At 41.4% G+C, this 21,317-nt stretch overlaps 1 protein-coding gene across 1 annotated transcript in view; it reads right to left on the bottom strand.

Moving 5' to 3' along the window:
• prkacba (protein kinase, cAMP-dependent, catalytic, beta a) overlaps window positions 1-21,317 on the bottom strand; it is a 188,093-nt gene that overhangs the window by 143,080 nt on the left and 23,696 nt on the right. The window lies entirely within an intron of this gene.

Below are 21,317 nucleotides of genomic sequence, written 5' to 3'. Positions count from 1 at the left end.
TTTCTTCTTTATCTGGGATTAGTTGTGCGATCAAAATCATTGTTTCTAATAATACAGTTTTTGAACTGCAGCATGAATTTCAGCCCCTCAAAACGACTCCTTACTTTCACCTTAAAAAAATCTTTAAAATTCAACCTATACATGAATATACATGGCAATCAGGGATGAGAGAATCAAGTATGCGGCCAGTTGAAGAGTTACTCAAGAGTTATGCACTTTATTTCACAGTCTAATTTTTCCAAAGTAACTACAGCAAACTTTGTTTTAAGCAGCACCTTATCAACCAGGAGCACTCTTGATAAACTGGCAAAATTTATCATAAAGTCAGAGTCAGAAAGATGTGCAGCTCGGAAACAGACCCTTCGGTCCAACTCATCTATGTTGACCAAATATCACAACCTAATCTAGTCCCACCTGCCAGCACCCGATCCATATCCCTCCAAATCCTTCCTATTCATATACTCATTCAGATGCCTTTTAAATGTTGCAACTATACTAGTCTCTATCACATCCTCTGGCAGCTCATTCCATACACGTACCACCCTCTGCGTGAAAAAGCCGCCCCTTAGGTCTCTTTTGTATCTTTCCCCCCTCACCCTAAATCTATGCCCTCTAGTTCTGGACTCCCCCACCCCAGGGAAGAAACTTTGTCTATTTATCCTTTCCATGCCCCTCATGATTTTATCCAATACTGCAATCTACCATGATGTTCAAGTAATTATGCTATAAATAAATAATAGTGGTGTGTGTACCCTCTTCATTAATTTTCTATTACTTATTGTGTTGTCACATTGATTTTAGGTGTGATATTTTGTGCATAGATTTTTTGCGGGATGTTGATGGCTTGAAGCTTCACTTGGTCAGAGCTTGTACTGTGGTTGTGTACCACTTTATTACCTGGAATGCTTGATTAACTGGCAGACTCCTGGTTCCATAGGTGCCAATTCATAAAAAGTTGCTGTATTTACATAATTTCATTGGAACCCTCTGAATTATCTGTTTAAATGGAGAGCTTTGAAGGGTTCCAGATAAAAACAATGACTGCAGATGTTGTGAACCAGATTCTGGGTTAGAGCACAGCAGTTCAGGCAGCATCCGAGGAGCAGGAAAATCAATGTTTCAGGCAAAAGCCCTTCATCAGGAATAGAGGCAGAGTGCCTGCAGGGTGGAGAAATAAATGAGAGGAGGGCGGGGGTGGGGAGAAAGTAGCATTGAGTACATGGGTGAATGGGGGTGGGGATGAAGGTGATAGGGCAGAGAGGAGGGTGGAGTGGATGGGTGGAAAGGAAGATAGGCAGGTAGGACAGGTCATGGGGACAGTGCTGAACTGGAAGTTTGGAACTGGGGAGTGGTGGGGGAAGGGAGGGTTCCAGATGAAGTTCCCAGGCAATTCCTTCAATTCTGCAGTGTCTCCAAACTCAACTCCCATCTATGTTGGAACAGCAACCAGTCATGAGAAAGTCTGGATCAATTAACCTTCCGCCAGGGCTAGAAAGCGTGTATTGATGGCAGTGTGCAAGCTGTCATGACCCACAACATTGCACAGTGCGTCTCTGTACTTTAACTCCACCAACATGACCAGGAGAATGTTGAGAAGATCAGTTTGACACATCGTATTTGTGTACTGTCATTAAAACGGTGTATGGTTGGAACCAATCCCATTGAATCACACTTTCAAACATGTCTGCCATTTAAAAATTCTGCATTTGTGAAATTCTCTAGGAATGCCACAAATAGCTGTAGTTACTGTATATAGCAAGTTAATAAAAATAAATAAATGCTGTTTGCAATGTAAAAAAGCCATCTACAACATTGTATAATGGCCTTCCAAACAGCTCAGTTTTAACCCAGTTGAATGTTGGTTATCAAGAATTCTTCAAGTTTTTTTGGAATCAAGATACGGTTTGTATTGATGATGTCAACATTTAAGGATGTGTTAGCTACCTGTTGGAAAACAGTTAGGTAGCATTTGCTACTTATTGTGCAACTGCTACCATAATTCTGTTGACAAAGGTACGAAAACTTCATTCGACAGGTTCACTATATTGATTCCAGAAATGAACGGCTTATCTTATGAAGAGGTTGAGTAGTTTAGGCATATTCTGACTGGAGTTAGAGAAATGAGAGGAGATCTAATTGAGACATACAAAGTGCAAAAGGGGATTGGCAAAGTTGACAGAGAAAAGAGATCTTCTCACACGGGGCAATCTAGAACTAGATCATCATTTCAGGACAAGGGATAGGAGTTTTAAAAGACTAGAGGAGAAATTAGTTCTCAAATGGTCACAGATTGGTGGAATTCAGCAGCCCAGCATGTACTGGATGTTGGGGGAAGTAGTAAATTTGAGGAGATCGACCAGGTGATCCATGATGGAGGATGGGAAAAATGTCTCGCTGTAACATGCAGCTTCTTTTTTGAAGTATTTTAGATGTTGGAGGCGATTTCCTCGAGTTCCAGGAGCAGCAATTACCTATTTCATATGCTGTTGCACTGTTGTGGAACTTCGGGAAAAAAAGTCAAAACGACAGCACCTTTAAAAGGGAGGGGAACAGACAAAGGCAGCATGGTCTTTCGGTGCAGGGGAGAGCACGAGCATGTGAAAGAAACCCACACTGCTAACTGAAAGCAGTGAACCTGTGCAGTTACTGTCTTTGCTTTTTGAATTAATATATCGCTGGACATCAGAGAGCGCCTAGGATGTGAAATTCACAACTGAGCTTGGAGGAACCTGTTTGGGAAAGGTCACAGCACAGAAACAGATAAGTGAAAAGTTTTAGAGGTAGACACAGTGAAGTCTGCGGATGCTGGAGATCAGAGTTGAGTTTGTGGTGCTGGAAAGGTACAGCATCTGAGGAGGAAGAAAAATCGACATTTTGGGCCAGAGACCTTCATCAGGAATGGCCACCAGGAATGTTTTATCGAGATATATTTTTAAGTTTAATTAATAAAAGTAAGCCATAAGTATTAAGTTAGCTTGGAGCTGTGTTTTGTAGATGAATAAGACAGTGCTATTTTCTGGGTCTAAGATTGAAAGCAGCAAAAATGGCCTTTAGTAGAGTGATATGCTCTTCTTGTTGGATGTGGGAATTTAGGGAGAGTTTACAGGTTACTGTGGATTATATCTGCAATAAATGCTGTTGGTTGTGAATCCTACTAGAGCGAAAGGATCAGTTGGAGTGACAGCTCGAGGCAATGAGAAATTGAAAAAAGCAAGGAGGTGTGATGAACGGCAGTTATAGGGAGGAAGAAAAGCTGCAGATACAGTCACACAGATGAGTTAACTCGAAGATTGATAAGAGAGGTAGGTAGATAATGCAGGAGTCTTCTGTGGTGATCCCCATTTCAAAATAGTATGCTGTTTTGGAAAATGTAGGAGGTGATGGATTCTCAGGGGAATTTTTATCATGAACAGACAAGTTTCTGGTATCAAGACTGGCTCTAATGTAATGAGGGCTACGTCGGGTTCCAAGAGATCAATTGTGTTTGGGGACTCTAGTCCAAGGCATAGGCAGATGTTTCTGTGGCCAGCAGTGAAAAATCAGAATGGTGTTGCTTCACTGGTGCCAGGATCAAGGATGCCTCAAAGAGGATGCAGAATGTTCTAGGGGGAAGAGGGTCCATCAGGGGGCTATTGTACACATTGGAACCAACGACGTAGGAAGGGAATAGAATGAGATTCTGATGGCAGAAAAACAGTTAGGCAGGAATTTAAAAATGAGGTCCTGGAGAGTAGTAATATCTGGATTACTCTTGGTGCTATGAGCTAGTAAGGTTTGGAATAAGAGGATAGAGCAGATGAATGCATGGCTGAGGAGATGGTGAATAGGAGACGGATTCATATTTTTGGATCATTGAAGGCGACTAACATACTGGCAGGGAGGAGAATTGCTGGAGCTGCTTGAGAGGATTTAAATCAGTAAGGTTTTGGGGGGTGAGAGAGAGGAGAGCGAGCAAGAGCGAGAGACACCCAGGGAGATAGTAAGGAAAGATCAATCGGAGACTGGTACAGTTGATAAATGAAGCGAGTCAAACAGTCAGGGCAGGCAAGAAGAAATAGGGAACAAGGTAGGACTGAAGAATTAAACTGCATTTATTTCAATGAGAAGGGCTGAACAGGGAAGGCAAATGAACTCAGGGCATGGTTAGAAACATGGGACATATCAGAACTATTGCAGAAACATGGCTCAGGGATGGACAGGACTGGCAGCATAATGTTCTGGAAACAAATGTGACAGGAAGGACAGCAAGGGAGGCAAAGAGTAGGGGAGAGTCGCTTTTTGATCAGGGTTGGAATTATAGCTGTACCGAGGGAAGATGTTCCCAGAAATATATCCAAGGAACTGAGAAAGAAAGAAATGATCACTTTATTGGCATTGTATTATAGACCCCCTAAAAGTCAGTGGGAAATTGACAAACAAATTCATGAGGAGATCTCAGCTGTTTGTAAGAATAATAGGGTGATTACAGTAGGGGATTTTAGCCTTCCAAACAGACTGGGATTGCTACAGTGTTAAGGGTTTAGATGGAGAGGGACTTGCTAAGTGCATACAAATACATGAAGGACAGAAGGGTAACTAGGGAGAGAAGAGGGCCCCTCAAAGATCAGCAAGGCGGCCTTTGTGTGGAGCCACAGAAAATGGGGGAGATACTAAATCAGTATTTTACATCAGTATTTACTGTGGAAAAGGGCATGGAAGATATAGAATGTAGGGAAACAGATGGTGACACCTTGCAAAATGTCCATATTATGGAGGAGGAAGTGCTGGATGTCTTGAAATGCATAAAGGTGGATAAATCCCCAGGACCTGATCAGGTGCACCCCAGAACTCTGTGAGAAGCTAGAGATGTGATTGCTGGGCCTCGTGCTGAGATATTTATATCATCGATAATCACAGAGAAGGTGCTGGAAGAGGTTGGCTAACGTGGTACCACTGTTTAAGAAGGGTGGAAGAAGGGTGGTAAGGACAAGCCAGGGAATGATAGACCAGCGAGCCTGACGTCGATGTTAGGCACGTTGTTGGACGAAATCCTGAGGAACAGGATGTACATGTATTTGGAAAGGCAAGGACTGATCATGGATGGTCAACACGGCTTTGTGCATGGGAAATCGTGTCTCACAAACTTGATTGAGTTTTTTGAGGAAGTAACAAAGAGGATTGATAAGGGCAGAGCAGCAGATGCAATCAGTAAGGCATTTGACAAGGTTCCCCTTGGGAGATTGGTTAGCAAGGTTAGATCTCACAGAATAAAGAGGGACCTAGCCATTTGGATCCAGAACTGGCTCAAAAAGGTAGAAGACAGAGGGTAGTGGTGGTGGAGGGTTGTTTATTAGACTGGAGGCAAAATTGGAGGTGTAGTGGACAGCGAAGGTGGTTACCTCAGATTACAACAGGATCTTGACCAGATGGGCCAATGGGCTGAGAAATGGCAGATGGAGTTTAATTCAGATAAATGCGAGGTGCTGCATTTTGGGAAAGCAAATCTTAGCAGAACTTGCACACTTAATGGTAAGGTCCTAGGGAGCACTGATGAACAAAGAGACCTTGGAATGCAGGTTCATAGCTCCTTGAAAGTAGAGTCACAGAAAGATAGGATAGTGAAGGTGACATTTGGAATGCTTTCTTTTATTGGTCAGAGTATTGAGTACAGGAGGTGGGAGGTCATCTTGCAGCTGTACAGGACATTTGCTAGACCACTGTTCGAATACTATGTGCAATTCTGGTCTCCTTTCTATCGGAAAGATGTTGTAAAACGTGAGAGGGTTCAGAAAAGATTTACAAGGATGTTGCCAGGGTTGGAGGATTTGAGCTATAGGGAGAGGCTGAACAGGCTGGGGCTGTTTTCCCTGGAACGTCGGAGGCTGAGGGGTGATCTTATAGAGGTTTACAAAATTATGAAGGGCATGGATAGGATAAATAGACAAAGTCTTATTCTTGGGGTTGGGGAGTGCAGATTAGAGGGCTTAGGTGTAGGGCAAGAGGGGAAAGATGTAAAAAAAGAGAGACCTAAGGGGCAACTTTTTCTCATTTAGGGTAGTACATGTATGAAATGAGCTGCCAGAGGAAGTGGTGGAGGCTGGTACAATTGCAACATTTCAAAGGCATTTGGATGGGTATATGAATAGGAAGGGTTTGGAGGAATATGGGCTGTGTGCTGGCAGGTGGGACTAGATTGGGTCGGGATATCTGGTTGGCACGGACAGGTTGGCTCGAAGGGTCTGTTTCCATGCTGTACATCTCTATGACTAAGTAAATTTTCTGAGTATGTGGATGTACCACCAGAGAAGGTGCAAAACTTGACCTACTCTTGGAAAATAAGCCAGAGCAGGTGACTGAGGTGTCATGGGGGAGCATGCTGGGGCCAGCGATCATAATTCTATTAGTTTTAAAATAGTGATGGAAAAGGATAGACCAGATCTAAATGTTGAACTTCTAAATTGGAGGAAGGCTAATTTTGATGGTATTAGCCAAGAACTTTCAAAAGCTGATTGGGGTACACGTTCGAAGGTAAAGGGATGGTAGGAAAATGGGAAGCCTTCAGAAATGAGATAATGAGAGTTTAGAGACAGGATATTCCTGTTACAGTGAAAGAAAACACTAGTAGGTGTAGGGAACACTAGATGACTAAACAAGAAATTGAGGGTTTGGTTAAGAAAAACAAGAAATTGTAGTCAGATATAGACAGGATAGATCGAGTGAATCCTTAGAGTATAAAAGCAGTCAGAGTATACTTAAGAGGGAGAATCAGGAGGACAAAAAGGGGGCATGAGGTAGCTTTTGCAAATAGAGTTAAGGAAGATCCAGGAGGGTTTATACAAAAACATTACAGACAAAAAGGGTAGCTAGGAAGAAAACAGGGTCCCTTAAAGAGGAGCAAGGCAGCTTTTGTCTGGAGGTGCAGGAGATGGGGGAAGATACTAAACGAGTATTTTGCATCAGTGCTTATTGTGAAAAAGGACATGGAAGATGTAGAGTGTAGGGAAATTGATCATGACATCTTGAAAAGTGCCCATATTAGGGAAGAGGAAGTGCTGCATGTCTCGAAGTGCACAGAAGTGGATAAATGCTCAGGACCTGGTCAGGTGTACCAGAGAACTCTGGGAAGCTAGGGAAGTGATTGCTGAGCCTCTTGCTGAGATATTGGATTAATTAGATTAGATTCCACTATAGTGTGGAAACAGGCACTTTGGCCAGCAAGTCCAACTGACCCTTCGAAGAGTAACCCACCCAGACCTATTTCCCTCTCACTAAAGCTCCTAACACTACGGGCAATTTAGCATGGCCAATTCACTTGACCTGCACATCTTTGTGACTGTGGGACAAAACCAGAGCACCCAGAGGAAACCCACGCAGACACTGGGAGAATGTGCAAACTCCACATAGACAGTCGCCAGAGGCTAAAATCGAACCTGGGTCCCTGGCGCTGAGAGGCAGCAGTACTAACCACTGAGCCACGGTGCCACCCATCATTTGTATCATCGATAGTCACAGGTGAGATGCCAGAAGATTGGAGGCGGGCTAACGTATCGCCACTGTTTAAGAAAGGTAGTAATGACAAGCCAGGGAACTATAGACCAGTGAGCCTGACATTGGCAGTGGGCATGTTGTTGGAGGGAATCCTGAAGGACAGGATATACATGTATTTAGAAAGGCAAAGGCTGATTAGGGATAGTCAACATGGCTGTGTGAATGGGACTCACAAACTGGATTGAGTTTTTGAAGAAGTGAGGAGGAAGATTGATGAGGGCAGAACAGAGGATGTGATCTATATGGCCTTCAGTAAGGCGTTTGACAAAGTTCCTCATGGTAGACTGGTTAGCAAGGTTAGATATCTAAAAATACAGGGAGAACTAGCCATTTGGATATAGAATTCTCAAAGGTAGAAAATAGAGGGTGGTGGTGGAGGGTTGTTTTTCAGACTGGAGACCTGTGACTAGTGGAGGGCCACAAAGGTCGGTGTTGGGCCCACTACTTTTTGTCATTTATATAAATGATTTGGATTTGAACATAGGATGCACAGTTACTAAGTTTGCAGATGACACCAAATTGGAGGTGTGGTGGACAGCAAAGAAGGTTACCTCAGATTACAACAGGATCTTCATCAGATGTGCCAATGGGCTGAGAAGTAGCAGATAGAATAAATTTAGATAAATGAGAGGTGATGCATTTTGGGAAAGCAAATCTTAGCAGGTCTTATGCACTTAATGGTAAGGTCCTAGACAGTGTGGCTGAACAAAGTGACCTCAGAGTGCAGCTTCATAGCTCCTTGAAAGTGGAGTCGCAGGTAGATAGGATAGTGAAAGCGGCGTTTGGTATGCTTTTCTTTATTGGTCAGAATTGTGAGTCCAGGAATTGGGAGGCCATGTTGTGGCTGTACAGAACATTGATGAGGCCAGTTTTGAAACATTGCATGCATTTCTGGTCTCCTTCCTTTCGGAAAGATGTTGTAAAACTTGAAGGGGTTCAGAAAAGATTTACAAGGGTGCTGCCAGGGTTGGAGGAGTTGAGCAATAGGGAGAGGTTGAAAAGGCTGGGGCTGTTTTCCCTTGAGAATCGGATGCTGAGGAGTGACCTTATAGAGGTTTATAAGGGACATGGATAGGATAAATAGACAAAGTTTTTTCCCTGGGGGCGGGGAGTCCAGAAGTGGAGGGCATAGTCTCGGGTGAGGGGGGGGAAAAGATATAAGCGAGACCTAAGGGGCAATGTTTTCACGCAGAGGGTGGTACATGTATGGAATGAGCTGACAGAGGAAGTGGTGGAAGCTAGTATAATCACAACATTTAAAAGGCATCTGGATGGGTATAGGAAGGGTTTAGAGGGATATGGGCCAGGTGCTGGTGGGTGGGACTACATTGGGTTGGGATATTTGGTCAGCATGGATGAGTTGGACTGAATGGTCTGTTTCCATGCTGTTCATCTCTATGTCTCTATGACAGATTTTTGATTCGCAATGGGTCGAAGGACTATAGGAAGCAGCAAGAAAGCGGAGTGGAGATCAGCCACGATCGCATTAAATAGCGGAGCAGGCTTGAGGGGCTGAATTGCCTACTCCCACTCCGAGTTATGTTGACTGTTAAAGCTGTCAGTTACTTCTTCCTATGATCTGTTTACCTCATCACAGAAACGTCCATTCCGCTGATTAGTTATAGCACAGAAAAAAGGAGTTTCAAGTGAGAAAAGAATTGGAAAGAAGGCAGGAAAATGTAGAAACATATCAATTTTGCATTGTTACTGATTAAAGTTTCTTACTGGCTATTAAACAATAGCTCTCACTGAAATTTGAATTTCAAAATTGTTAGCATTATCATTTAGGCTAAAGTTACAGAAGAAAAACACTCATTTTGCAACGTGCAGTGAAATACATTGCCATCGCAGCCTTTCAAACAAGAATACCATTTCTGTTGGTAGGGTGTGTGATTTCACTGCAGGAGCATTATATCTCTCAATATAAACTAAATATGAAGACCAAACAACTTTAACAATTCTTACTTTAAACCACACTTTGAAATAGATCCGAAAACATAAGATGTAAGAAAAAATGAGCTGCAGCATGAGTTACTTATCTTAAAGTATTTTTTTTATTACCAAGGAAAGAACTCTAGAACCTTAATGTCTCTCATTTTCATATCTTACGGTCAGCAAATCCTTGCCTCATTTTCTCTGTTTGCCCTGCTGTTGTATAAATAGCACTAGTCGTGTGCAGGTTCTCTGTAATGTCTTTCTGCACAATGCCTATTCTTCGAGTATTGCTAGTTTGGGTGCTGACGTCCTGTGCAAGTGTGTGCTGATTCACTCTTCCTGTAGCAAAGGCAGATTTTAGTAGGTGTTACTTTCGCTGTTACCTTGTTCGACTGAGTGTAGAACAAATAAAATAAAGTTCCTTTGTGTTCAACACCTTTTAATACCATATTGTCTCTCTTGATTCAAAAGTACTTTCCATTATATTCTTGTGAAGTAACAAGAGTCAGAGTTATTCACATTTTCATCCACACATTTGACAGATTCTACTTCTCACCTTCCATGAGAAAGATGTGCCCCCAAATCATGTTATCTAGTGGTTTTCACAACTTCCCAAGCTCTACTCAATCAATGCAAGAGTTGCAATTTGTGTTGCAGAGAAACCAATTAACATTCAACAAACAGCAACGAGACAATGTAACCACAAACTGTTAATAATACTGATTGAAGAATAAGTAGTAGCTAGGAGAACAGGATCTTTTAGGCTTACTCAAAAGGTAGCAGAGCTTCAGTTTAATACTTTAACAACCCAAAAGACCTTGTTTCTCAACAATGCAATCATCTTTTAAAGGGTGAAAAATATTCCACAACCACTGCCTAAGGTCTGCTAATTTTTTCAACAATTCTCAAGGATGTTACAAAGACTGGAGAGTTTAAGGAGAGGCTGGATAAGCTGGGACAGTTTTGCCCTGGAGAGGACGCTGAGCGATGACGTTAGAGGTTTATCAAATCATGAGGAGCATGGATAAATGAAATAGCAACGGTCTATTCCCCAGGGTAGAGGAGCCCAAACTAGATGGCATAGACTTAAGATGAGGGAAAACGTTTAGAAGGGACCAGAAGGGCAACTTTTGTTTTACAGAGGCTAGTGCATATATGGAATAAGCTGTCAGAGGAAAATGGAGAGGACTGGTACAATTACAACATTTAAAAGACATTTGGACAGGTACATGGTTAGGAAAGATTTAGAGGAATAGGGGTCAAATGCAGGCAAATGGGACTCGTTCAGTTTACAAAGCCCAGTCAGTATGGACGAGTTGGGCTGAAGGGTCTGTTTCCCCAATGCTGTATGACTCAATGATTGTACTATTTCGATTCGTACCTCCTCCTGTCCCATTTCCTAATTTTTTTTTCACTCACCCATTACCATCTCCTTTTACTTTGCACGAACATCCCATTTGCCATGTAATCTTTCCTGCCGTCCACCTCAATAAAGGCCTAACTTCCTCCAGCTGTGTTGAAAGGTCACCTAGGCAAAAACATCAACTCACTTCTCTCTTTTTCTATGTTGCCTGATCATGGGAAAAAGAACACAGGCATGGGCTATTTTCTAAACGGTGAGAAAATTCATAAAGTACAAAGGAATCTCGAAGTGCTAGTACAGAATTCTCGAAAGGTTGACTTGCAGGTTGAGTTCGTGGTTCAGAAAACAAATGTAATGTTGTCATTTATCTCAAGTGGGTTGGTATGTAAAAACAAAGATATGCTGAGACTTTATAAAGCTCTGCTTTGGCCCCATTTGGAATACTGTGTCCAATTTTAGGCCCCACACCTCAGGAAGGACGTACTGGGACTGGAGCGTGTCTAGCGGAGATTCACACGGATGATCCCTGGAATGGTAGGTCTAACATACAATGAACGGCTGAGGATCTAGGGATTTTATTCATTACAGTTTAGGAGATTCAGGGGAGATCTAATAGAAACTTACAAGATAATTCATGGCTTAGAAAGAATAGACGCTGGGAATTTCTTTCCAAAATGCGGCGATACTAGGACCCGTGGGCACAGCCATAGAATCAGAGGGGGTCAATTTAAAATGGAAATGAGGAGACATCTCTTCAGCCAGAGAGTGGTGGGCCTGTGGAATTCATTGCCGCAGAGCGCAGTGGAGACCAGGACGTCAAATGTCTTCAAGACAGAGATTGATAAATTCTTAATCTCGCAAGGAATTAAGGGATACGGGGAGTGCGCAGATAAATGACCTGGAAATGCCCAGCCATGACTGAATGGCGGAGAGGATTCGATGGGCCGAATGGCCTTACTTCCATTCCTATTTCATATGGCCTTATGATCTGTTGACTGCTTACAGCATTTTCCTTTAATGATCTGATTTCCTTTGCCACATATGTTTTTGGATCTTACACTTTGAATTTATGTAGAGTTTTAGTATATCTAAATGAATGAGAAAACATTCAAATATAAACAGGTGGAGCATTAAAAGATTCAAATTTTTTTAGTTATATAGATCAGATTACTTCCAGTGTGGAAACAAGCCCTTCGACCCAACAAGTACACACCGACCCACTGAAGTGCAACCCACCCAGACCCCTACATTTACCCCTTCACCTAACACTACAGACAATTTAGCATGGTCAATTCACCTGGCCTGCACATCTTTGGACTGTGGGAGGAAACCGGAGCGCCCAGAGGAAATCCATGCAGACACGGGGAGAATGTGCAAACTCCACACAGTCAATCACCTGAGGCGGGAATGCACCATCACTTACAGCTACAATATCGATAGATACATGTATAAGCCATCAAAATAGATTACTGGAAATTAGTTTGGAGAGACTTTGCTGTTTTGAGACTGGCAGACAGTTTCCTGCATACATCACTGCACTTTGAACATAATCATTAATGATTTTGGAAATTTTCCCAAGATATGCAATAATGCTTTATGTAAATGCAGAATTTTATTCCTAACTGCTGCTATTATGCATATCTGAAAGTCAGAATGAAAATTAACTCAACTGCGGAGTCCTGCATGTGATGAAACAGCCAACCAAAACTTCAACTGACCACATGAAAAATTGCTACTTGCACTAAAGGTTTCTATGGAAGCGAAGCCAAAACATGAGTGACTGGCTTTGGGAAAAGGGTGAAGGAAAGTGGATATTGAAGGAAGAAGTCAGTGTCTGAAAGTGCTTTTATGCCATTTATTTTAAAAACAGTTCAAGCAATATTGTTCCCTTAGTTGCGCACTTTCATCCAGAAAATATTTAACATTTCAAATGTCTGAGAAGACAGCCACACCATTTCCAGGATTATGTCATTGTTTTTGGTTGTTGTTCAAGAGGTGACTCACCTTCCAGTAGGCAGCAATTTGTCTCTGCTCTGGATCTCCTCTGAAGGCTTACTCTTACAGACAGAAGGTACTTCAGCACCCATTAACAAAATCTTTTACTGGAATACAAAAATGTACAAAGACGCAAAGGTAGCAACATGCTGCTAGCACTCAGAAGGTCAATCAATGTGTTAAATGTTGTTTGACCTACTGACTGGTCCTAGTCATACTCTCTTTGTTTAGGTTAAGGACAGAACTTGGAAGATTGTCTTTGTTTAAAAATAAAATCTGTGATTCACTTTCATTTATTAGCTAGAAAAATATTGGAGCTGAGGAAACAGACCTAATTAACAAAGTGTTGTCGTTAAAGATAAGCTATATGATGCACATCCTGGAGTATGTCCAACCAGGAGTTGGCGATTCTGCAGGCCCCATTTCATGTCACAATCAAAAAATCTCTGCAGTAAAGACAACTTAAGCAAATGCAACTAATTTAGATGAAGGCCAGTTAAGAACAGTTACCATAATTCAAGCTGAGATTATTATACGTCACTTTTTAAGGAAATTATTTCATAGGATGAGTGATGCTCACAAGGCCAGACTGTTTTCCATCTAATTGCCCTTGAGAATAGAGAGATGAAATTGCCCTTCTGCATTGTTGCAGACCATGTGGTGTAGGTAACAGGGCTGTTAGGGGCTTGCAGGATTCTGATCCAATAAACAATAGTGATATATTTCCAATTCAAAATTGTGAGACACTTGGAAGGCAACTTGTTATCCCATCTATCTGTATCCTGGTCTTTTAGATGCTGGAAATCATGGGTGTGGAAGGTGCTGTTGAAGGAGTCTTGGAGATTTGCTGCATCTTGTCTATGGTAAATACTGCTATCACTGTCACTGGTAAAGGGAGCGAATGTTTAAAGTGATAAATTAGGTGTCAGTTAAGCAGGCTGCTTTGTCCTCTATGGTGTTGAATATCCCCAACGATTCATTCCTGATGAAAGGCGTTTGCCCGAAATGTCTCTTTTGCTGCTCCTCGGATGCTGCCTGACTTGTTATACTTTTCCAGCACCACTCTAATCTAGACTCTAATCTCCAGCATCTGTCGTACTCACCTTTTGCCTATCCCCAACAATTGCCAGTATTTGACACTGTCTCTCATCCCCAGAACTTAAACATGCATCAAGACATGGCTTAGCTGATGCTGAGAAAGGCACTGCCCATAAGATCCTTCAGTTGTGCTCAGTCTGTGTGCCATTGCTCACTGTCCTCAAAGCAGCTGTAGGGGAGGGGAAGTGGGGTAGAAACTGTCATACATCTCCAACTGGAATGTGTATTTGCGAAGGAAGTCTGGAGAAAAATGCAGTGGCTTTCGTTGAGCCTCGTCCTGAGCAGGTCCGTGATGTAGCGGCGTGCTATACGGTCAACTGTCCTGGAAGCAGAGACAAACAGACTCTGCCTGGATAACCATCAACTTGGTGAAAGACACTCTTCGGTCTGCCTGAAACTTGCTCGCCTCCCATTGCAAGAGTATTGTGTGTTGCAGACTGGCATATTCCAAGGTCCAAGACAATATGCGGAGAGCTACACGAAAGCTTGGGGCCGTTGCCACCTAGGCATAGTGGGGAAAGACCATTGTCGGAGGTATTTCTAAAGTTAACTGGGGGCCCCATTCAATTACTGGACCTTGCTAAAGCATCAAATGTAAATTGTACCTTGTCTAAATAAGAAATGCCTTGGGTATGTTTGAACCATCGAGTGAGTCAAACCCCACTACTTGTTTATTCTCAATATGCTAGCATCGTACAGAACTGAACTGCTCTAGTAATTACATATTTAAGATTACTGTATATTTTGTATATTTTTGAAATAAAGAAAGTTGTTGGAACTACACCTTTCTGGAAAGTAGAGAATGTTCTGTCCTGCTCCTTCCTGATCTGTCTTTTCTGGATGGACAAGCTTCTGGGAGTTAAATGGTGTTATGTTCTGCAGAGTTCCAGCTTCTAAATTTGCTTTTCAGCCACAGTACCTAACATGCCTTGTATAGTTTAGAAGAACACAGAAAAGACAAGGCGGCAGAGGGTTGTAGTGGAGGGCTGCTTTTCAGACAGGAGGCCTGTGACCAGTGGTATCATAACAACTGGTGTTGAACCCACTGCTTTTCATAATTTATAATAAATGATTTGAAAGTGAACAGAGGAGGTGTAGTTAGTAAGTTTGCAGCTGACACCAAAATTGGAGATATAGTGGACAGCGAAGGTTACCTCTAAATACAAAGGGATCTTGATCAGATGGGCCAATGGGCTAAGTGGCAGATGGAGTTTAATTTAGATTGCAGTTTGGAAAAGCAAATCAGAGCAGGACTTATACACAATGATAAGTTCAAGGGAGTGTTGCTGAACATCGAGACTTGGAGTGCAGGTTCATAGCTCCTGGAAAATGGAGTCGCAGGTTGATAGGACAGTGAAGGTGGCGTTTCATATGCTTTCATTTATTGGTCAGAGCATTGAATATAGGAGTTGGGAGGTCATGTTGCGGCTGTACAGGACATTGGTTAGGCCACTGTTGGAATATTGCGTGCAATTCTGGTCTCCTTCCTATTGTGAAACTTGAAAGGATTCATAAAAAGTCTACAAGTGTTGCTAAGGTTGTAGGATTTGGGCTATAGGGAGAGGCTGAATCAGGCTGGGGCTGATTTCCCAGGAGTGTCAGAGGCTGAGGGATGACCTTATAGTTTATCAAATCATGAGGTGCATGGATAGGGTTAATAAACAAGTTGTTTGCCCTGTGGTGGGGGAGTCCAGAACTAGAAGGCATAGTTTTAAAGTGAAAGGGGAAAGATTTAAAAGGGATTTAGGGGTGATTTTTTCATACAGAGGGTGCTGCATATATGAAATGAGAAGAAGCTGGTACAATTACAGCATTTAAAAGGCATCGGGATGGGTATAGGGAGTAGGGAGGGTTTAAAGGGGTATGGGCCAAGTGCTGGCAACTGGGACTAGATTAATTTAGGATATCTGGTCAGCATGGACGAGTTGGACTGATGGGTCTATTTTGATGCTGTACATCTTTATGGCTCTGACTCACGTTTTAATTCGGTTCTTTGTGGCTAGTCGCTTTCTATCGCCACAAGATTTTTTTTCTCCTATTTCTTCATTGGGTGCATCGGCCTCTTTTCCCTGATCATCCTTAAATTGAGTGAATTGGGCAGCCATTTCAGAGGCAGCTTGGAATCTACTACATTGTGTGAATCTGGAGTCACAAACTTACACCACAGCAGGTAAATATGACAGAGCTCCTTTTCTAAAGTATATTTGTGAATCTGATGGCCCTTTTTTTTAAAAAAGGAAGAAAGACAAATGGTGCTAGCTTTTTGGTCATGACTGAAATTAGCTCAGTGTCATAGTTATGAACTGAATTTAAATTCCATCAGCTGTCTTCATATTTGAACTAAGATTCTCAGAGCATTATCCAAGTCTGCTGGATTACTCTAGAGTCATTGTCACAGTACCAACAATTTTCCCAAAGTTCCTTCCAAATAAACCTCTCTGATATGTACTTTTATTCAACACTGACTCCAGATGCAGAAAGCTCATCTCACCAAGTGGGGTTCCCAGGTCCTTCAATTTGAAACATGGCAGACTCCCATACAAGACAGAAATGTAGTTTTCATATCAGATGTTATCCACGAGGAACCAGAAACTGTTAACCTAATACGAACAAAGGTTTACACAAAATTATATGCAGTTATTCCTGTGCTGCAAATTCAAAGTACATGGTGCAAGCAGACCCAAATTCAGAGTATTACCTTTACTGCAGAATCATTGACACTTGACGCAGCCCAGCATTATTGAAGGTGCCAAATGCCATTCAGATGACAACTCAGGTCAGAGGCAACTAGTTAACAGTTACCATCACGTAGGTCAAGACTTCAATTCCCAGAGATTTAATGTTTCATCATTCAATCCTTTATAAACCATATTTTATAATTCTTGTTTAATTGGACTTTTATCTAGGTTGTCATATCAGTCCTTCATAAAATTACATGTTCTTCACTTACATTTCTCAAATTGGCAATGCACCATTGGTGAGAATGGACCTAGAGTACTGTGTACAGTTTTGGTCTCATTGCTTGTTGAGAAACACAAGTGCTTTCAAAGCATTCAGATATGCTTAAATAGATATTTCAAAAAAAGACAGGCCAAGACAAATGTGGACATTTTATGCAGAGACAAGAGAATTTCTAATTGGGTATAAAGAAACCGTAGAGAAGATGAACAAGAGCTCGGTGTCTGACATACAGATGACGAGTTAAGGTGTTTCCCTGAAATTAGCTAGATCCATGGATACAAATGGAGCATGGAACTGATAATTTAACTAATTTCTAAGTATTGGAGAAATTAATGACGACTCAGTTGACAAACCCCCACGACCCAATCACCTTCACCCGAGTATTTTCAAACAAATGGCTACAGAGATAGGGAACACAATGATGATAACCTTGCAAAATTCCAATAATTCTGCAACGTCCTGCAATTACATTGCTTAAAAAGGAGAAAGAAAAACAGGAACTACAGACTTATCAACATGACATTTGTGGGAGGAAAAATACTAGAATCTAATTTTAAAAGATGGGATAATTGGGTACTTATAAATTTTATAATTCTCCAATTTGACAATCTACAGGGATTTATGAAGGTGAAATCATATTTGAAACACTTGTAGTTTTTGAGGATACTACGAGCACATTCAATAGAGGAAACCAGTGAATGTGGTGTATTTTAATCTTCAGAAAATGGTTACGATAAAGTCCCATGCAAGAGGATAGTACATAAAATTGCACCCCATGTGAAAAATAGCTGCACAGATTCAGGATTGGTTAACAGACAGAAAACAATGAAGAAACAATGGGACTCTCTCAGTTGGAAGGCTATGACTGATGGGGTACTGAAAGGAATGACGATAATCTATTATCAATATTAATCACTGGCTATTAGATTGAAGGGATGGGAAGTGCAAATAGATAGACACGAAACTGAAATTAAGGTCATAAAAAGATGAAGCCAGACTTGAGTCAAATTGCCAACTGCTGCTCCTGATCTCAGCATATTTTGATATGATTATTGTTTGGTACATTTTTAATCTCAGAAGGGTCATTCCAAAAGTGACAGAGTTAAATATACTTCTCAACATCTTGTTTGGTTTAACTATTGCACCTTCCTTTTCCAGAATATTCCTACATGCTGCAAAGTAATATTTCCTTTAAACTACACTGTTGTGTTGCCATACAGTGTCCGCACCAAGTGTGCATGACAGCTGGCATGCTGATACGCTGATTTTCAGCTTTGAAAGCAGTTGTCATGCACGGACCTGGCAGGAAAAACGAGGGGGAATTTATTTGGAAAAATGTGCAGAGCGGCTGGCAGAGTACTGGAAAGTTGCAAATTAGTGATATGACTTGAGATGCAACTTCTCCTTAGAATAAATGGTGCAAAAGTGAAAATCACACGAACACTTGAGCTGCGACAGTATTCAAACATGCATTGGCTCCTCCTCTCCCTAGGAGTGGGAAAATCGTACAGTCCTGTACAACAGTATACACAAATAATCATTAAATAACCATAAGAAATATGGTGCTCAGGGTTCCTCAAGCATACAATGCAATACAAACATATCTATTTGCACATTATAGAGAAAGGCGCAATTTATCAATTATTTAAATGCATTACTTCTACCAAACCAAACTTATCCACTTTCGATGAATTTTCCAGTAAAGGTAGCATAAAATCATAGTCCCAGTTTTCTCATTAGAGAGGGATGTTTGCTGATGGTTTAACCTGAGGGTCTCAGGCAAGGTGAGAGGTTGAGGGGTCACCCTTTATGGTAACTGAATTGAACCCACTATTTCACATTATGCTGCACAGCAAAACAGCCAGCCAGCTAATTAAGCCGATTCCCTGAATTTTCCAGTTGGCAAGAGATCACTTTTACACAAAACAGGGTGTAGGATATTCAAGCATGCTTTAAAAATACAACTTGCATTTATGTAGCAGCCTTAATGCGCTCTTTTATTGTAAGGATCGAATTCCTCTTTTAGTACATCACTGTAAATATGAAATCAATTGGGGGATTTTTTCAACTGTTCAGCTGGCCACAGCAGTGAGAAGCAAGCTCAAGCTAGACATCTCCAGGTTGGACATCTGGCGTGTCCTCAATTATTAGTTGGGTGCTACAACTGATCTAGAAACTCCCTGATTAAGGGAGGAAGAAGCCAGAAATCCTGGTTCTGATCAGTAGCCAACAACTCACAGCAGAAGTGAGAGAATGCTGGTTGATGACAATGCGCAAAGCATCAACAAACTGAAATAACAGTACAGAGGCACACAAAGAATAAAACTTGGGAAGGGATAAGTTGGCAAAATCATTCTGGCAAAGAAAGGAGGCAATAGCCTAGTGGTGTTATTAGATTCCCTACAGTGTGGAAACAGGCCCTTTGGCCCAACCAGTCCATACAGACCCTCCGAAGAGTAACCCACCCAGACCCATCTCCCTCTGACTAATGCACCTAACACTATGGACAATTTAGCATGGCCAATTCACCTGACCTGCACATCTTTGGACCGTGGGAGGAAACTCACACAGACAGGGGAGAATGCACAAACTCCATACAATCACCCGAGGCTGGAATCGAACCTGGGATCCTGGTGCTATGAGGCAGCAGTGCTAACCACTGAGCCACCGTGCCACCCCCATTGCTGGAAAGTTCTTGCTCAACATGCAGTTCCCTAGTAACTATGGAAAAGCAACAGGTCCAAATGCTTCAACTCTTGAACTCAAAGTAAAAGGCTGCAGATTCACTATTTAGCTTAAAAATAACCTAACAGAAAAGGACAAAATCCACCATTACAGTGCCGTTTCATTTTAGAAATTTAAATAAAAGAAAACCTGTCAGTTGCCCACATAAACATTTCACATTACTCATGATAGTAACCACATCCAATCCATTTTCCTTTCACTTCAAATCTGGCTGCTTTTTCCCCTTCAGTAACATTCTAAAAGCAACAAAATATGCATTTGTTCAGTATATTTCACAGGTATATTTTAAAATTGAAGTCTTAACACCTCGAGTTGCAAGGCTATGTATTGACACAAGAACTCTATCAGTTCACTCCCAGCGCATTTATGCAATTACAGTACTTGACCTTGTCAGAGCTACGTATGAACAGTAGACAGTCAGATTTAATACATTATAGATTTTGTGTCAATTTGTTAAACAAAGTTGTCATTCTCCTTCTCAGATAATGACTTAAAAGAATTAGCACTACATAGGAGGCCAGAAAATCAGTACTGGAAGCAAGTAAACAAAGTCTTATCACACAGTTGGTTAAATCAGTTGAGGGATGCAGTTAAGATAACATGCACTCAAACTGCTCCTGATTTAATTGGGATCATGATGAGGCAGCTCTGATGAGGATTACATATTTGAAATTTTGGGAACCCTGACCTCTTTCCATATAGAATCACTGAATAATACAGCATGGAAACAGGCCCTTTGGCCCAAACTGATCTATGCACACTGTTACGATATGTGGTAAACCCCTCTGCTAACTTAAACTAGCAACATAAAAGATTCACTCCGTGCTGTAACCTGTTAAAATTCAAGAGGCAAAGAGCTATCCCAGAAGTCATTATTTAAAGTTAAAATTAACAATTTTTATTCTTTAAGTCCAACAGAGAATATTAACCAAAAACTACTTACAACTCCTTTCTCTTAAACCTGCTACCTCCCATTCTACAATATTATTCGATAAAACAATCCAAATTAAGATTTACAAGAAAAAAATTCACGTTTCAAAATCAATCTCTTTTGTAGATTCTCTCCAGGTCAGCCTTGATATTTTGCTGTGCAAACTCCTTCCCCAGACAGGAGAGTAGCTTTCAGGAGAGCTCTTGAACTAGCAGTCTCTGTGGTAATTCTCTCTCAACTGTTGAAAATGTTTGGTTATATACCCCAAAACATTGGATTGTTTCATTGGTTTTAATATTAGCAAAATACTAAATCCGAATTTGATTGGAGTTTGGTATATGGGACATAATGTAAATTGATTGGCCAAATTTGAATCTGCTTGTGTCTCATGGCAACCCAGCTACTCTATTTGTGTCAACCATGTGTTACCTTGTTCAGAACACTGTGCGCTGTGACAGGCACTTTTGCTAGCTTTTCAAGTCTCTTAAAAGGTACAGTACCTCTACACCTTCAAAACATTATCATGGTGCCTACTCAGCTAGTTCCAATTGCCCACATTTGGTCCATATGCTTTGTATAGACTGGTGTACTGTGTTTTTTAAAGTATTGCAATCTTGAAAAAGAAAAATGTTATCTGTGTAAACCAGTTACTTATGAGAAAGGGTTAAGATGGGTTGGACATCTTACTACTCACATCTAAAGGACGGTGATCTTGTTAAAAGACAAAATCTTGAAGGGAAGTGACAGAGTGAGGGCTGAGAT

Source organism: Hemiscyllium ocellatum, chromosome 9 (genome assembly GCF_020745735.1).
Source record: "Hemiscyllium ocellatum isolate sHemOce1 chromosome 9, sHemOce1.pat.X.cur, whole genome shotgun sequence".
Lineage (NCBI taxonomy): Eukaryota > Metazoa > Chordata > Chondrichthyes > Orectolobiformes > Hemiscylliidae > Hemiscyllium > Hemiscyllium ocellatum.
This window is presented reverse-complemented; position numbering and strand designations above follow the sequence as displayed.